This window comes from Pyrus communis, chromosome 14 (genome assembly GCF_963583255.1).
Source record: "Pyrus communis chromosome 14, drPyrComm1.1, whole genome shotgun sequence".
Lineage (NCBI taxonomy): Eukaryota > Viridiplantae > Streptophyta > Magnoliopsida > Rosales > Rosaceae > Pyrus > Pyrus communis.
In genome coordinates, this window is record NC_084816.1 from 3766506 (window position 1) to 3786561 (window position 20056).

The following is a 20056-nucleotide window of genomic DNA, read 5'->3' on the forward strand; positions in this document are numbered from 1 at the left end:
TCATAATTATATATTAAAATAAACCGTCCCTCCACACAAACTCTCTCGTTTTACTTAGTCTAAGCTCTTCGTGTTCCAATAGAAGCAACTCTCAGGTCTCTACCCCTCTTATAAATACACCCTGTTTCCTCACTTTTCTAATACACCCACCAACAGATGAGCTCTCCCTCTCCATCTCTTGTTCAGATTTTGAAGGGATCTGGCCTTTGATTCCACTATAGCCTTGATTAGGGTTTCTTGAAATGAATGGAGGCTTTTAATTTGATGGTAGAATTATTAAAGTAAGGGAGGATCTGTAAAGCTCAGGAGGGATAGCGCCAGATGAATTAACCAAGATTCTAAGCAATTAAGCGTTTATTTCGTCATCATCTGGCGCTATCCATCCTGAGTTTCATGGCTTCTTCTTACTAATCTCTATCACTCGTGGCTGCTTTTTACTCACCTCTGCAGAGTACGTATAACTTTCCCTTGGTGTTTATCGTTATCTGTTCTCATTCTCTCTGCCATGGAAGGTTCTAGCTAGCTTTCATCCTTTGATTTAAGACTTGTTTAAGGATAAGGGATTTTGCGATTCTGGGATTTTATCCATCGATCTGAGAAAGAACTATATATATTAGTCGTGATTTTTTGTTTTCATTCTCCATCTTCCCCTCCTCACTTTCTTTCTTTTTTATTGATAATTATTTCTCTTTCTTCTGTTCTTGCTCTAGATTCATAGGTTTATTAGTTTCTTTGATGCTAAATTTCATTAAGTACTATCACTAATATTTCTTTGAACTCTGGGGGTTAGTTCGTCTAACTCTGATGTTCTCAAATCCCATCGAATATTATGATCTTATCATTTATGTTTCTCTGGCAGATTTGACCCGAACCCTAGCCATCTGTAAGAATAAGCTAACCTTTTTTAGATGTGGAACCTATATTGTTTAATTATAATCATTGATGCTTTGATATAAATCACTATGAAGGTTGCTCAATTTTCAACACGATTACGCCCTTTGGGGTCTGCCAACTTTTAGTGGTGCGTCTGAAACCCTAGTCTTCTCTAGAAGAAGCCTGGACGCCTTGTGAGTTGTGATGAGAACTAGGGTTTCGTGGTTTGACTGAAACTTTCTGCGAGGCAGCTTTTTCAACAACGGAGAGGTTAGTAAATAATAACTGCGAACGTTGACTCTCAACTTCCCTTGAGCCATTTTTTTTTTTATTCGAAACACAATATGTATTTATTAAAATACATCATTTGACAAGTTTTCAAGATGTAAACATATATTTCTCGAGAGTCACAATCTCGTCCCTTAACAAAGGGGAGAAAATTAGCAATTCATTGCTGTTGCTATTGCAAACGAGATGATGATGGTGAACTTGACTTCCTTCATACGTAATTCAAATTCTTTTATGTGAATTATTTGTTCCCTGTATTTCTCCTGTTCTATGTGCAATGTTAATCATCTGGTTGGCCATTAATAACCACGTGTACGGACGGGATGGATTGTTTTGGGGTTGCTGAGAAACTTGATATAACTTTAGGGTACAAAGTGTGTCCTGATATTTGGGGACAAAGGAACCAATTTACCAGCCATATTTTGATCTCCAATTGTTATTGCTTTTACAAATGATGACGGGAGATTTTCATCTTCGGAGAAGATAATATGTGATCAAGGATTGTGCTTCAACAGGACCCCAACCACCAGCTTTGTGCTACAGCCTGGACTGTTTACCTTTTTCTCCTCACCTCTTCGTAAAATATATATAATGGTTAATCAAGTAATTAAAAGATTTAAATGGTTAAAATATCCAGGATGTACCTTTGGTTCTTTAGCTTTACATGGTTAACTGGTGAAACCATCAAACTAGCTAGGGGTTTGTTTATTCAATTGGCCTAAAAATGTGTTTCAATAAAAGATAATCCTTGAAATATACAAGCGATATTACGTGCTACTTTAAGTTAGATTAAAAAGAAATAGGAGATTAGAAAGAAAGAGGATTTGAACTCAAAACCTAATATATTGAAGGGAAAAAAGAACTTATTTACCAAAGCAATCCAGCATTGACCCTTGAGATACGAGGAAGAAGAGAATGAGAAGACGCACTCTAACCGGGAAAATAAAATCCTCCACAACAGCAGCTGCAAAGATAAAAGCGACAGTATTTTTTAAATTTTTTCTAAGGTTAGATTCCCAAATAGTTATATATAATGGAGCCTAATCAAAATTATAAAAGGATGCTTTATGAATTATGAGACTCATCATTAACAAATCAAAGTATATATCTCCTTGCTAATCAGCAAGTCCATGACAAACAACAGCATTAGCTTCTTGCATGTTCAAGAGCAAATGTAAGATATGTAGTACTACTTGGACGAGTGAAGAATTACTTCTTGAGGTTTTAGGTTGTAAATATTTAAAAATGCCCAAACATATAAACAGAAGTAGTTCTAAATTAACCAAACAAACTATATAGCTATGTACTGGTGGTCCAATTTTGAGAGCAGAGTACTGGAACATATATTAATAGTAATTCGATTGATGGGCAGAATTTTTGTTCCTTTAATTTGTACCCTGATAATGCACCAATACACCTGCCATACATTAATAGTTCCTCTTCGGTTTATCAGTTTTCACGTGCAGGATGCAGCGTAGTAACATAAGAGATAAAACAGTGTCATGTAGTATTAATTCCTTCTTTCTGATGAAATCAGACAAAGTTAGCTGGGATAACTTATAGGTATTGTACATAGGTTTCACCGTTTCAGCTGCCCAGCAGCCATGCATATAGGTTATGGGTTGGGCCTCGATTTTGTGGTCTATTGCACTAATGGTTAACGACTTCGAATTAATCTCACCGTACTCGAGCTCGAACCCTCCATTCATATTAATTCCACTGCACTCAGGCTCATACACTCTCACATCACTCAATACAGTTTAGATTAGAATTCGATTTTGAAGTAAAAATAAATAAAATTGAATTCCAAAAGGAATTATATTTTCACGCGTCCAGTAATTTTTTTTGTTCTTGGAATTTAATATTGGGATGACTTCTCTCCTAATCGTTTCCTTCTTATAATGTTACTAAAGCATATAATATTGTCATTGATGAAGATCCTATGGTCATGATTTAGTGTTAGTTTTTTTCTTTGCAATTGAAATTAATATTTGTATTAAAAAAAGGTTTCTTTTAAATTAAGCTCTAACGATTTTTAGGGAATTTTAGTTTTAGGTCAATCAAAAATTACAATATTGATCATATTTATTATAATTAGAATAGGGTAATGTTAGGTAGACCAAATTTGTTAACCAAATTATATGGTTGTTGATGATTGAACTATTATTTAAATGTTGATTAACGTGCTTATTTCATATCGGTGACATATCATTTGATATTAATAAGAGGTCAATGGACTTCTCAAGTTTCCTAATGCACCTCAATTAAACACAAATTACATATTAATGCCAAGACTTGTACGCAACCCCTTTCTCATATTTTTGATATTTTGAAATAGGTCAACCCGAACTCAGTCACTGTCGTGCAATTTCTATTCTACAATTTTGTAGATTCATAATCTACGTTGCTCTGTTTTATTATAATCAAATTCATCACATATTATACTTTAATCATTTTGAGAATTTGTACTTTTATGTTTTTTTCTCATTCAGTTGTGTGGGTGGTGCATCATGTTTTACTAGTAACAACTAGAAGATGAGCACACACTCTGTGTATGTGAACAATTTGATGAGCGCAAATTGTATACTTATTTTATCCCGAAAATTACATTTACTTGTCATTTGTATTTTTATGGCTAAAATAACATGATGGAGAAATATGTCATAACTCTTTGATCTTTAAAGCTAGTCAAGTGAGACTGGTACTTATTTTAAATGGCCATTTATCTAGTGCTCTAATTATTTAACCATTTGTTCATTTGAAATATTAAAAGCCAAGACCACCATGTGCTAATTGATTTCAATGTGAATTGGATGCAAGATGAGAAATATAGAAGAACATGTGGCCACAAAACTCACGAAAGGTTGCTCTTATCGTTTCATCTACATAGAAGAGAGGAAAAAAAAAAAAAACACTGCTGCTATCTTATTAATTTCTAAGGAGCAATCAACAACAAGTAAAAGGCACGAGATTATGTATTTCTTCATTGAGAAATAAATAGAGGTGTGTAAATGCACAAAGTGGCCATCTAGGAATTCAATTGCCATCTCTTCCTTTACTGTTAACAATAAATTGATGTTAAGTATACGTTGGTTACGGAGAATGAAAGAAGGAAGTTAAGGGGAAAGACAAAAGAAACCAAAAGGAACAGCTGGAGTTCAATTGGCATTAATTTGGAGATAATTGGGGCTGCTCATTATGGAAGAAATGAATGAAAGAGGGAAGAAGAAAAGGAAGAATAAGACATGCAGAAGAAGGAAGCAAAAGTGGGCAAGACAAAGAAGGAAAAAACGGGTGATTAATATAGTTAATTGGCTTGTCGTTGTTCATTAAAGCAAGAGAAAAATAAGAGGAATTAAAGGGAGGCAAACTGATCATCATTCAGCAAGAAAAGAAAAGGAGAAAAAGGTTGCGGCAGGTAGAGATCAAGGGGAAGAAGGCAATGGCAAAGCAAGAGATTTTCAAGCTTTTGTAAACTTAATTTTCTTTTAATTTTATGAACTCAATAATATTTCCGATTATGTTCCGGAACTAATTTCTTTTCGCTAGGGCTACAATGTAGCCTAACTATGAATTCTTAATTTCTTAGTTTAATTATTTATGAAGTTTCATTCACTTTGAGTATCATTTTGTTGTGCTTATGAGCTTGATTTTAATCTTGGTAATTGGCCACCACTTTGGTTTGAGTTGAGTGTATTTGATGCGAGTCAACACAGATACCATGTTGTTAATTCGGTTTTAGCATCTTGCAAATGGTACCTTGAATTCCTTGATGTATATGCCATACACTAGGTTTCATGTCTCTTAAGTAGTTCTCAAATCGTTAATGAACTCGTGTGTGTTTAGTAATCTAGATGCCATAGATTGTTAGCACATATGAGTATACATAGTAATCTAGATGCTATGGATACTATATGAATTAGAAGAACTAGACCGTCAATTTGGATGATTACTCATTAATAATTAACTGTAGAAATTGAGTTGGATTGGTTATGGTAAATCGGATGCTCTACTGTCTTTCGCAATTGATTTATAATTTGATTTCTTTGTTGTTCTTGTCATTTATTTAAGCTCATTTGATTTTTGTTTACGTTTACAATTTCAAAGTTCTTTCTCAAATCATCAATTTTTCCATTTCAATCTTAGTTGGAACAATCTTGTGCTTGCCTACTATACTACTTAACGATTCGTACACTTGCGAGCATTAAAATTTGGACTTGATTGGGTTGATTTCGGTTAATCTAATTTTGGCAACATGTTTTTGGCGCCGTTGCTGGGGATTGAATTAATTCTATTTCTAACTTATTTTTATTGTTATTTGTTTTGATTTTAATTTTTGTTTTTGCTTTCTTTTCTTTTCAGGTACTTTTTGAAGTTTATGCACGGTCACCGTACTCGAAGTTTAGAGGTTGTACCGTACGATTCAGAAATTGAGAGAACCTTTCGACACCTACGGAGAGCACACACAATGCCACAAGGACCAACTGCGGAAATAGCTCTCCCTAATCTAAATGAGAACCAAATGTTGATATGCAAATTAGGATCTACGGTGACAACCTCTCTTTCATGCATAGTTCGTCCGCAAATTGTTGCCAACAATTTCGAGTTGAAGCCATCATTTATTCAAATGATGTTGTCATTTTATGGCTTGTCAACCGAAGATCCTAATTTGCATATCAATGAGTTTTTAGAGATTTGTGACACTCTTAACATCCATAATGTGATGGATGAAGTCATTAGATTACGTTTGTTCCTGTTCTCACTGAAAGACAAGGCGAAGACTTGGCTCCAATCCCTTCCATCCAACTCGATCACAACTTGGAATGACTTGGCAAGCAAATTTTTGCAAAAAATCTTCCCTCATTCCAAGACTGCTAAGTTAAGGAATGACATTATGACTTTTGCTCAATTCCATGGTGAGCCTTTTTATGAGAGTTTGGAGCAATTTAGAGATTTGTTGTTGAAGTGCCCACACCATGGTCTACCGGAATGGCTACAATTTCAGAATTTCTATCAAGGTTTAAGCACTGATAACAAGAGGATGATAGATGCTGCTAGTGGGGGTGCTCTAATGACAAAGACCGTTAATGAAGCTTCTGCACTATTCAGTACGTTGACGGCTAATTCTCAAAAGTTGGGGTACCGATAGAGAATTATCGAAGAAGGCCGAAGTACATGAGATTGACACCATGTCGGCTAAAAAGTTTGATAATTTGATGACTATTAAATTTGTGAAATCATTTAACGTTGTTTGTGAAATTTGTGCAGGTATACATTCAAGTATCATGTGTCCCATGAGCAATTATTTTCCAGAGTTTATTCAAGAACAAGCCAATCAAGTGAACAACTTCAATCGCCAATAGTTTGATCCATTTTCAGACAAATATAATTCTGGTTGGAATCATCATCCAAATTTTTCTTGGAAGAACAATCAACAGAATCACATGAACCCACCTATGCCATTCCAGAACAATGAAGCCAAAAAGAATTCCATGGAAGATATGATGGCTCAATTGGCTCAAACTACCAACACTCTTACTCAGAACACCAACAATTTCATGCAAGCAACTGAAACTTCTCTACAAAATCAACAAGCATCCATACACCAGCTAGAGAAGCAAGTTGGTCAAATTGCCAATGTGATGGTTGAAAGAGAGAGAAGGGCAAATTTCCAAGTCAAACTGAGATCAATCCCAAAAACCAAGAGCAAATCAAGGCCATCACACTCTGGAGTGGGAAAATTGTAGAGAAAAAGAGTGAAGGAAAAATGGACTCGGTTGAAAAATTGGTAACTGGCATCACTGAACCGCAAGAGGAAGAACGAGTACATGAGAAATTTTTTTCTCCACCTATTCTGTATCCTCAACGGTTACAAAAGGCTAAGAAAGATTAACACTTTTCTGATATATTTTATTTGTTTAAAAAAGTGAATATTAACATTCCTTTGCTTGATGCAGTGAAACAAATCTCGAGCTATGCAAAATTTTTTAAGGACGTATGCACCAAGAAGAGGAGATTCGCTAAACATGAGACGATGATGTTATTTGAAGAATGTAATGCGGTGTTACAAAAGAAATTGCCACCTAAGTTGAAAGATCCAGAGAGTTTCACTATTCCTTGCACAATTGGAAATACTTATTTTGATAAATCTTTGTGTGATTTGGGTGAAGTATTAATCTAATGCATTTCTCTATCTTTAAACAATTAGGTTTGGGAGAGATGAAACCAACATCAGTTTGTTTGCAACTTGCAGATCAATCTGTCACATACCCAAGAAGAATTATTGAAGATGTGTTGGTTCGGGTTGACAAGTTAATTCTCCCTGTAGATTTTGTGGTTCTTGATATGGAAGAAGATTGTGAAATCCCGATTATCCTAGTGGCCACTGTGGATACTGTAATTGAAGATCGAAAGGGCCGAGTCACATTGCGTGTACAAGGAGAGCATGTGGTGTTTAAAGTTTTTAAAGCTATTAAGTGTTTGAATGAGGCAGAGTGTTTTGAAGTCGATGTTTTGAACAAGGAGGTGAATGTGGATGTCAAATCCGATGCTACCAATTCTGCACCTCTACTCACTGATCTTGCTTAAACTGTTATGTAGTCCGGTTGAAGACTATAAATTTAGCGCTTTTTGGAGGCAACCCAAATTTTCTGTTCTTTTATTTTTCCTTTGTTTCCTTTTATTTTTTGTCATTTTATTTAGCTTTGAATTTTGTTTCTCTCTTGCTCGGCTACTGATCATTTCCTTTTACCCTTTGTTTTTGTGGGTTCATGTTGCTGCCATTCAACACAAGTTAGAACTCTGAAACATCGAAGTTTGGGGGTGATAATTTCTTTGGAAATTGCATTTACGAGTTGGAACACAATGACTGCCATGTGGGGCATAAACTAGGGAAGTGTCTTACTCCTAATGCTTTTCCTCGTTCATGTCATTTTCTTTTTATTATTTCATGTGTTGAAAGACATTAGGGACAATGTCTAGTTTAAGTTGGAGGGATAGCTTGTGATGCAAAGTTCATATTTTCCAATCGAAATTGAGATGGGATGCTACTGTTTTTGGCTTGCTCTAATGTATACTTTCTCAAAATTTTTGAATTCCATATCCTTTCTTTTAATAGCCAATAACCCTTATCCCCATTACAACCTGACAAAAGACCTTTTGATCCAAGGAATTACTTGAAATTGACACCGAACTAGGTTGATAAGCAAGCATATAGCGGCATGTTTAATGAGATCATTAGAGTGAAATACATAACCCAGAAATATGTGTGAATGAGTGTATGCCCTGTGAGAAGGTCACTTGTTTGCATATGATGATTTTAATAAGCTTGGAATTGCATTGGCATGGCTATTACACACACTACACTACAAGGATGATTGAAAGGTTTCGGCTAACACTTGGAATATGGTTGATTCACTTGCTTTGTGCTTACGAAAATTCTTGATTATTATGAACTCTTGATTGAGATTCTTTAAGATCATAGGAGGAAGCTAACATTTTCCATGCTATTACTTTTCATGTTTTTCATTCTTTTGCTTAGGGACTAGCAAAATGTAAGTTTGGGGGTATTTGATGAGCACAAATTGTATACTAATTTTATCCCGAATTACATTTACTTGTGATATATTGAATTTAAATGTAAGGAATTACATGTCATTTGTATTTTTATGGCTAAAATAACATGATGGAGAAATATATCATAACTCTTTTATCTTTAAAGCTAGTCAAGTAAGTTTGGTACGTATTTTAAATGGCCATTTATCTAGTGCTCTAACTATTTAACCATTTGTTCTTTTGAAATATTAAAAGCCAAGGCCACCATGTGCTAATTGATTTCAATGTGATTGGATGCAAGATGAGAAATATAGAAGAACATGTGGCCACAAAGCTCACGAAAGGTTGCTCTTATCGTTTCATCTGCATAGAAGAGAGAAAAAGAAAGAAAAAAAACTGATGCTATCTTATTAATTTCTAAGGAGCAATCATGTAATATCCCGAAAATATTAAGTGGATTTTGGTCCATTATGATCTTTTACTTGAGACCAACCTTTGGAAGAAAAAAAAAATATAACAGAACTTCCATTTCGTCTAGTTTCCCAAGTAATAAAATAATTTTTAAAGGATTGTGCCAATGTTTGTCGGATTAGGTAGATTTTTGTATCCTAATGTCACGGGCCATATGTTACAAACAAAGAAAACGCCCAAGACATCATATATCTAAGCCCATAAAGCCTTGTCTTCATAGAAGCTTCCGGAACCTCCCGGAAAAATCAAGAACATGGCGGAGCGTTCAAGATAATCTAGGGCATTCCGGAACAATCCACACAAGTGTACAAATTCAAGCCTCACCTAGAACAATCTAGATTAGGCAAGTTGTATCTAGAACTATTCTAGATATTTTTGGATGTAAGTAGGGAATTCTAGAACCCTCCATTGAGGAGGTTACTTAGGCCTATAAATAGGAGGCAAGGCCATTTGGCCAAAGCATCCAAGAATTGTAAGCAATTGTAAAGTTCTCCTAAGTTTCAATACAAAGCTTCCTTTCTCCCATCTTCTAAGTGATCTTAGCATTCTCCAAGCTATCTTAGCTTTCTTTGTGATTCAATCCGGGGAAGCGAGGCTTCAAAGGCTTACTTAGCTTGTTCATCGAGGTATTCAAGTCTAAGTGCCGCACGGGCGGAAGGCTTAAAGAGTCATCCCGTGACAGCTGGTATCAGAGCCTTGTTCGTGAATCACTTGAAGGAAAGTAGGATATGGCAAGTGGAGAGATGGTGTCCGGAGTCTCTGATCCAAGGGAGCGTACTGCCGAGGTCCAAGACGTTGCCAAGAGCAAGCCAAAGTTAAAGGACTTGCAAGCATCGATGGAGACCATGGAGGAGCGACTCGAGAAGGTGGAACGAACCATACTCGAGTTCGATACTCGACTTGATGAGGACGTTGTCGACAAGGAGGAAATCCAAACCATGGTGGACGATGGTAAGGATGAACTGCGTGGCTTGGTGGAAGGGCTACGAGATGAGCTCCTTGGTGCCCTCAATACCATGGCAGACAAGATGTGGAGGGAAGTCCAGGTTCACCTTGACAACATAGAGGCAAAGCTTGTGGCGCTTCAAGAAGAGATAAAAGACACAAGGGAACTTAAGGGAGATGTGGCATTTTGTAAAGAAGCAGTTGTGAAGCAATTCGTGCAAGGGCCGAGGGAAATCAAGGCGTTGGACTCCAAGGTAATCGACTCCTTTAAACCCAAATCCTATAATGGGAAAATGGAAGCAAAGGAGCTCGACACATTCGTGTGGAACGTGGAGCGATACTTCAAGTACCTGAAGCTTGAAGATGACGAGTCCAAAATCGCAACGACAACCATGTTCTTAGCTGACAATGCCCTTATGTGGTGGCGTCGCCGGAGCATGGAGATTGAACAAGGTACGTTCTCCCTCACCACTTGGGATGAATTTAAGAAAGATCTTATGTTGCACTTCTATCCCCAAAATGCCAAGTACGAAGCCAAGGAGAAACTAAGGTGGCTCAAGCAAACGGGGAGCATCAAAGACTATGTCAACACCTTCGTGAGTTTGTTATTCGAGGTGCCCAACATGTTGGAGGAAGACAAGCTCATGTACTTCATGAGTGGACTGCAAAATTGGGCAAAACTCGAACTACAAAGGAGACACGTGCAAACATTGTCTGATGCCATTGCCGCCGCCGAATCCTTGATTGAGTTCAGATCAAGCCACCAAGGTGATTCCAAGTCCACGGGGAAGAGGGGTAACCATGAGAAAAGTGGGGGAGCACATAAGCCGAAGGATAAGGCTGAGACAAGCAAAGGGGTTGAGACAAGCAAACCGAAGGAGAAGAAAGCCGATAAGCATGACAAAGGCAAGGGTAAGTCTTGGCAACCCACTTGTTACTTATGCAACGGCCCTCACATGATGCGAGATTGCCCACAAAAGAACGCCCTTAAGGCCATAGCTTTCAAGGAGGACAAGGCCGAGGAGAGTAACGATGCAAGGATGGGATGCATCCGTCTGCTGAATGCCATCAAAACAACCCTTCCACAACCTAAGGCTCAAGTTGAGGGAGGATCATTGTTCGTCGACGTCAAGACTGGTGACAAGACGACGCGTGTGTTGGTGGACACGGGAGCAACCCACAACTTCATGACGTCGGAGGAAGCCACAAGGCTTGGCCTCCGAGTCACGAAGGAGCCCGGTAGCGTGAAGACGGTAAATTCCGCTGCCACCCCCATTGTCGGAATTGCGCGCAATGTACAAGTAGACATTGGCGCATGGAAGGGAAAGATCGACTTCACCATAGTCAAGATGGACGACTATGGCGTAGTCATTGGGTTAGAGTTCATGGACAAGGTACGAGCCTTTCCCATTCACTTCTACAATATTTTCTGTATCTTGGACGACGGAAGACAACCTTGCCTGGTGCCATTGGAGAGGCAAGCCAAGAAGTGTACCCAGCACTTGTCGGCAATGCAATTTGCCAAGTCCTGGAAGAAAGGCGAGGCCACATTTCTTGCAACCCTAATGTTGAATGAAGGGGAGGAGAAGTACGGGCCTTTGCCGAAACAAGTGGAAGCCGTCCTTATGGAGTTTGCGGATGTGATGCCTAAGGAACTGCCAAAGAAGTTGCCACCAAGGAGAGAGGTCGACCATGCGATTGAGTTGAAGCCTGGTGCTAAGCCTCCATCCAAATCACCTTATAGGATGTCGCCACCCGAGTTGGAGGAATTGAGGAAGCAACTCAACGAGCTACTTGATGCTGGCTACATCCAACCCTCCAAGTCCCCATATGGTGCACCCGTCTTGTTCCAACGCAAGAAAGAAGGTAGCCTAAGGTTGTGCATCGACTATAGAGCATTGAACAAGATTACCATCAAGAACAAGTACCCACTTCCGTTGATCGCCGACTTATTCGATCAACTTGGTGAAGCAAGGTATTTCACAAAGTTAGATCTTCGATCGGGATACTACCAAGTGAGGATAGCCCTTGGAGATGAATCGAAGACGGCGATGGTGACCAGATATGGATCGTTCGAGTATAAAGTCATGTCATTTGGTCTGACCAATGCCCCTGCAACATTCTGCACATTGATGAACAAGGTATTCCATCCTTATCTTGACAAGTTTGTCGTGGTTTACATTGATGATATCGTTATCTATAGCAAGACATTGGAGGAGCACGTCAAGCACTTGCACATAGTGTTCAAGACCCTTCGGGAGCATGAACTCTATGTCAAGAAGGAGAAATGCTCCTTTGCCACAAAAGAAGTAGAATTTCTTGGCCATAAGATAAAGGAGGGGAAACTTATGATGGAAAAGGGCAAGATCAAGGCCATTCAAGAGTGGGAACCGCCGACCAAGGTACCAACACTACGATCCTTTCTGGGGCTAGCCAACTACTATCGGAGATTCATTAAAGGGTATTCAGCCATAGCGGCACCCTTAACAGACCTTCTTAAGAAGAACAAGGCATGGGAATGGACGGACCGGTGTCAAGAGGCCTTTGAGAGGTTGAAGAAGGCCCTAATGGAGGAGCCTGTACTAAGGTTACCCGACCTTAGTAAACCCTTCGAGTTGCACACCGATGCTTCCGACTTTGCCATAGGAGGAGTGTTGATGCAAGAGGGACATCCGATAGCCTATGAAAGTCGCAAGCTAAACAATGCCGAGAAGAGGTACACGACCCATGAAAAGGAAATGACCGCCATCGTCCATTGCCTTAGAGTTTGGAGGCATTACTTGCTTGGTACTCCCTTCATCATCAAGACGGACAACGTTGCCACTAGCTACTTTCAAACCCAACAAAAGCTCACACCTAAGCAAGCAAGGTGGCAAGAGTTCTTGGCGGAGTTTGATTACAAGCTAGAGTACAAGCAAGGAAAGGAGAACGTGGTGGCAGATGCTCTAAGTAGACGAGTAGAGTTAATGGCTACGGTACTCAAGCCGCAAAGCCATCTCTTGGGCCGTGTCCGAGAAGGTTTATCACATGACGTCCAAGCCAAGAACATTGTGGAATTTGTCAAGGATGGGAAGACAAGAAGGTTTTGGCTTGAGGACGGCTTGCTATACACCAAGGGCAAGCGGATCTACGTCCCAAAGTGGGGAAGCTTAAGGAAAGAAATCCTGAAGGAGTGCCATGACTCAATGTGGGCAGGACATCCTGGCACTCACCGCACGTTGGCTTTGGTGAGCGATGCTTATTATTGGCCACAAATGCGGGATGATGTAGATTCCTACGTGAAGACTTGTCTTGTGTGCCAACAAGACAAAGTGGAACAAAGGCAACCGGGAGGACTGTTGGAACCGCTTCCCACCCCATCAAGACCATGGGAGTGTTTAACCATGGATTTCATCACACATCTGCCCAAGTCTGATGGATGTGGATCTATCTTCGTCGTGGTCGATAGATTCACCAAGTATGCCACTTTCATACCCGCACCGGTGGAGTGCACAGCCGAAGTAGGTGCACGCTTGTTTCTAAAGCACGTGGTGAAGTATTGGGGTGTTCCGAGGAGCATAGTCAGTGATCGAGATGCTCGCTTCACGGGTGGATTTTGGAAGGAGCTCTTCAAGCTACTTGGCTCAAAATTAGACTTTTCCACCGCTTTTCATCCCCAAACTGATGGACAAACGGAGCGGGTTAATGCATTATTAGAGACTTATTTGCGGCACTATGTTAGTGCCAATCAACGAGATTGGGCTAAGTTACTTGATGTTGCCCAATTCTCTTATAACTTGCAACGTTCGGAGTCGACGGGGAAAAGTCCGTTCGAGTTGGCTATAGGGCAACAACCCTTGACCCCGAACACGGTCGTGACTGGCTACACGGGGAATAGTCCAGCCGCTTTCAAAACTGCTAAGGAGTGGCAATTAGCCCACGAACTTGCTCGAGCTCATTTGGAGAAGGCTTCAAAGAAGATGAAGAAATGGGCGGATCGTAAGCGAAGGAATGTGGAGTTCCAAACCGGCGACCAAGTCTTTGTGAAGCTTAATGCGTCTCAGCACAAGAGTACTCGTGGCTTGCACAAGAGCTTGTTGCGGAAATATGAGGGACCATTCCCTATCATCAAGAAGGTTGGCAAAGCCGCTTATGTCGTGGAACTCCCACCCCGTCTCAAGTTTCACCCGGTGTTCCATGTGAGCAACTTGAAGCCTTATCATGCAGACAATGAGGAACCAAGCCGAGGTGAGTCTCATCGAGCACCCCCTTTGATGACGGAGGCATTTGACAAAGAAGTGGAGAGCATTGAAGCCAAACGTGTCGTGGTGCGACCAAGACAACCAAAGCATGTGGAGTACTTTGTCAAATGGAAAGGGCTACCATACTCCGAAGCAACATGGGAGAAGGAGACGTCCTTATGGCAATATAAGGACCTGATTAATACATTCGAGAGGCAAGAGTCGACGAGGACGTCGACGGCTTAAGTGGGGGAGGATGTCACGGGCCATATGTTACAAACAAAGAAAACGCCCAAGACATCATATATCTAAGCCCATAAAGCCTTGTCTTCATAGAAGCTTCCGGAACCTCCCGGAAAAATCAAGAACATGGCGGAGCGTTCAAGATAATCTAGGGCATTCCGGAACAATCCACACAAGTGTACAAATTCAAGCCTCACCTAGAACAATCTAGATTAGGCAAGTTGTATCTAGAACTATTCTAGATATTTTTGGATGTAAGTAGGGAATTCTAGAACCCTCCATTGAGGAGGTTACTTAGGCCTATAAATAGGAGGCAAGGCCATTTGGCCAAAGCATCCAAGAATTGTAAGCAATTGTAAAGTTCTCCTAAGTTTCAATACAAAGCTTCCTTTCTCCCATCTTCTAAGTGATCTTAGCATTCTCCAAGCTATTTTAGCTTTCTTTGTGATTCAATCCGGGGAAGCGAGGCTTCAAAGGCTTACTTAGCTTGTTCATCGAGGTATTCAAGTCTAAGTGTCGCACGGGCGGAAGGCTTAAAGAGTCATCCCGTGACACTAAGAACATGTGGTGTATCCATAGAAAAAAAAAAAAGGAAAAAAAAAAAGGGATGCTTACGTGGGTAAGAAAGGATAAAAGGGGAATGAGGTTTCTAGAGAACTCTCTCTCTTCTTGCTCTTCTCCAGCTGAAGGAGATGAAGTGATTCATCTCTTTTAGCTCTTAATTTGCCAAAAAGAAAATTTGAGGAGGAATTAGTTTTCTTTTTCTCTATTTGTGAAGATTAGGTCAAGTGAGAATCCTTCCTTTGTCTCCATTAGAGGTATCTATTTCTTACCTCTATTTGATATTTGGTTTGATAACCCATGAATTAGTTTGGGTGGGAGTAGGAAACATGAAAGTATCATATTGCATGTTATAGTTTTAGAGATGAACACCAAGTGCTTGATTAAAGTCCCTAATTAACCTTGAATTAGGGTATGTTGTCTGGTATTTTGTATGAACAGTGTGTGATGATTTTTCTTACTTATAGATAAGGAAGAGAAGAACAAGGTGACTACTGAACAAGTCGACGAACACCATGGGAGTTGAATATCAAGAAATTGTGTCGAGGTAGGGGAATTTTCAACCATAAAAATATTTAGATTTTCCATTCTTACTTGATAAAGAATTGTTGGCATTTGAGCACTATTTCAACCTTACTTTAATGTTTTCCATTATTGATTATGTGAAAGAAGTGAAACAAATGTTTTTCTATGGGTTGATTTCTAATGATTTTAATTTTCTTCCTACAACTTTGGGGAAGTTTAAAATGATTTGAAGGGCTGTCAAGATTTCGTTATTAATGTGCATGCCTTTTATGTTACTCATTATGAGATTTTGAAGCATGTTGAGATGAATGTTTGATTTTGAAAGTAGATGGAAAGTGGTATAATACCTATGCTGTTGAGAATGTTGAGAAATGTATGAATGGGCACAATGACCCATGAAATTGTTAGATTATGAGCACAATGACCCAATGTTCCCTGGAGAAAGCTCCATGTGTGGGTTGTAAGAATGAGTTATCAATGTGACAAATATGTGTGGTATATATGTTGGCCAGGTATATTACGATTCTTTCCAATCTGCTAATCACTTGTTTGGGATAAAAGAGAAACTTTGTGATCAGTTGTGCTATTGTTTCTTTTAATGACAATGGCTCTATTGTCTTTATGATGAAAGAAATGTTTTTGAACTGTGTGTTGTACCGTGTTGTTATCAAAACTGCTTATGCCTTGAAACTTTGGTTTTCCTACCGTCTGTTACTTCCAAGCATTTTAGAGTATAATTCCATTGTCGGATTACATAGTGGTGGATATAAACTGCTTCGAATCACTGTTATCATTTTTCGGCATGCACTAGAAATTTTAAATGACTACGGACTTACCGAAAAACCCCTACTGGGCATTTTATGCTCACCCGTTTTTCTAAAAATGTATTTTTCAGGTGGTGTAGGGTTAACTAACTAGGTTTCGAGTTGCAGCTCTATTCTGGACTAGTAGAAGGGAGTCCAGACGTATCTTTTGGGTGAGTTGCCAAAGTATTTGTATAGTTAATCTTAGACTGTAAATGATCTTTTTGTGGCGTTGTAGACTAAGAAAGGGTAGGCCAAAACGGGTTAGTGTCTCTACTTACCTGGGCAATGAAAATCATGTGTATATATAATTACCTATCTTTTGGCTTGTATAAATTATGCTCATGTACATTTTCATCAAATGACTTGAACACGTTTTTCTTGTATGAAACCTTGAAGGTCTTTTGTGAACTTATTATAGTCTGTAAGGCTTAATGAATTGCCTTTGGAGAATCACTATGAACTGGGTTATGTTTAAAATTGTGGGTGATTATCTACTATCTAGGTGACATTTTGAAAATTTTAAATTTGTACCCTTTGGAACATATTCAGCTTTATTTCCAAAGTGACTTGGTGCTGCTAAAACTGTTTTTTAGAAAAACAGCAGCATGCTTGTTTTAGATTTAACTTTTTCCTAGACTTCCCCAACTCAAAAATCAATGAAATTTTAAAAAAACTTAGTTTTATGTGTCTATTTTGGATCTGGAAATTTTCACACTTTTTGGTTGAACGAGTTATTTTTGGTGAATTTTATGGTTCAGATCGTCTTTGCAGTTTGTATTACCACAAGAAGTCTTTAACTCTATTTCTTTAAGTTAGCTTTGTAGTTTTGGATTAATGTATTTGTTGAGTTTATATTTTCATTGACAAAATCTTAAGCTAATATTGTTTTACACCCTTAAACAACCACTTTGTTCTATTTATTTCTCTTAATCTCACACCTCAAGTTTTGGGGTGTGACAAATCAACAGCAAGTAAAAGGCACGAGATTATCTATTTCTTCATTGAGAAATAAATGGAGGTGTGTAAATCCACAAAGTGGCCATCAAGGAATTCAATTGTCATCTATTCCTTTACTATCAACAATAAATCGATGTCAAGTATTTGTCGGTTATGGAGAATGAAAGAAGGAAGTTAAGGGGAAAGACAAAAGAAACCAAAAGGAACAGATGGAGTTCAATTGGCATTAATTTGGAGATAATTCGGGCTGTTCATTATGGAAGAAATGAATGAAAGAGGGAAGAAGAAAAGGAAGAATAAGACAAGCAGAAGAAGGAAGCAAAAGTGGCAAGACAAAGAAGGAAAAAACTGCAGATTAATATAGTTAATTGGCTGGTCATTGTTCATTAAAGAAAGCGAAAAAGAAGAGGCATTAAAGGGAGGCAAACTGAACATCATTCAACAAGAAAAGAAAAGGAGAAAAAGGTTGCGGCAGGTAGAGATCAAGGGGAAGAAGGCAGCAGCAAAGCAAGAGATTTTCAAGCTTTTCTAAACTTAATTTTCTTTTAATTTTATGAATTCAATAATATTTCTGATTATGTTCCGAAACTGATTTCTTTTCGCTAGGGCTACGATGTAGCCTTACTATGAATTCTTAATTTCTCAGTTTAACTATTTATGAAGTTTCATTCACTTTGAGTATTATTTTGCTGTGCTTATGAGCTTGATTTTAATCTTGGTGATTGGCCACCACTTTGGTTTGAGTTGAGTGTATTTGATGCGAGTTAACACTGATGCCATGTTGTTAATTTGGTTTTATCGTATTGCAAATGGTACCATGAATTCCTTGATGTAAATGTCATACACTAGGTTTCATGTGGTCTCTTAAGTAGTTCTCAAATCGTTAATGAACTCGTGTGTGTCTAGTAATCTAGATGCCATAGATTGTTAGCACATATGAGTATACATATAGTAATCTAGATGCCATGGATACTATATGAATTAGAGGAACTAGACCATCAATTTGGATGATTACTCATTAATAATTAACTGTAGGAATTGAGTTGGATTGGTTATGGTAAATCGGATGCTCTACTGTCTTTCGCAATTGATTTATAATTTGATTTCTTTGTTGTTCTTGTCATTTATTTAAGCTCATTTGATTTTTGTTTATGTTTACAATTTCAAATTTCTTTCTCAAATCATCAATTTTTCCATTTCAATTCAAGTGCAATACAAATTAAGTTAGATAATTAGAATTATTTCAATCTTAGTTGGAACAATCTTGTGCTTGCCTACTATACTACTTAACGATTCGTACACTTACAAGCATTAAAATTTGGACTTAATTGGGTTGATTTCGGTTAATCTAATTTTGGCAACACAATTTCATTTAATTTTTTTGTTTTTGATTAAGGAGTGTGATTAGTTTTTAATTTTTTTAAAAAGAGTATGGGACAATAATGATGAGGCAGTTTCTCTTAATAAGGGCATATTTTTTTCTTAATATAGGGTAAAATAGGGATATGATTGTTATTTTCTCAAAAGGTACATAATTACTATTTTGTTCTCCTTATGTAAACGTTGTGTATCACATGTGACGATAAAATAGGAAAAATAGAAATATGATTGTCATTTTCTCAAAAGGTTGACAAAGAGAATTTTCTTAATAATAAAAAATAATTGATGTTTTGTCTTATGAGGGTAAAATAGGAATATGATTGTCATTTAAAAAAAATAAGGGTAAAATAGGAAAAATAGGGATATGATTGTCATTTTCTCAAAAGATACAAAATTACTGTTTTGCCCTCCTCATGTTAATATTGTGTATCAAAAGTGAGGGCAAAATAGAAACAAATGGGATAAAAATTTGACAAGAGGGGTTCTCTTAATAGAATAGATAGGAACAAACAACTGCCAAGAATGACAAATACTTTAAAAATAAAATAATCAATAAAAGTTATCCAACTTACCAAGCTAATAAAAACAAGAAGAAACAAATTCAATTTTCAATTTTTCATTAAACCAAATGTTCCATAAAAATTCATTCTATAATTCTATCAAATGACTAATTTAACCATGGAACTGCACTGCAGATTCTGCATTGGAAAATGGATACTGCAATGTAGAACGCATAAATTACAACAAAAGATTACTCCTGAACTGAGTGGGAGCCTAGCGGCTAGCAAGGACAACTTTAAAGCCAACCTCAACTCAAATCTGGGGTTGTCTCGCATACTTGAGAGAGAGAACCAAGCCGTCCCATCTCTCTCTCTCTTTCAGTTTTCTTCTACTCCAAATTTTCAAGTGGCAATTTCCAAATGCCCAATTCCAAGTTTCTTTACTAGTTTGAAAAACACAATCTTTCTTTCATATTGAAAATTCAATGACCAATTTACACCAATTAACACCAAACCCACAAAACCAAAACAAAAAGAAATCAAACTTTCTTGGGCATTGGTTCGCAAAATTTCCTAAAGAAAAAAAAAGTCAAATGGAAGCTGAAGACGGGCAGATACATACCGTAGGGAAGGTACGTGGGGGTCAGTGAGTGAAGAGTGTTTTTATTATTGGAAATCCTTTTCTTGAAGCTCATAGGAATCACGTGATCGTAACTGATCATCGTACACCGTA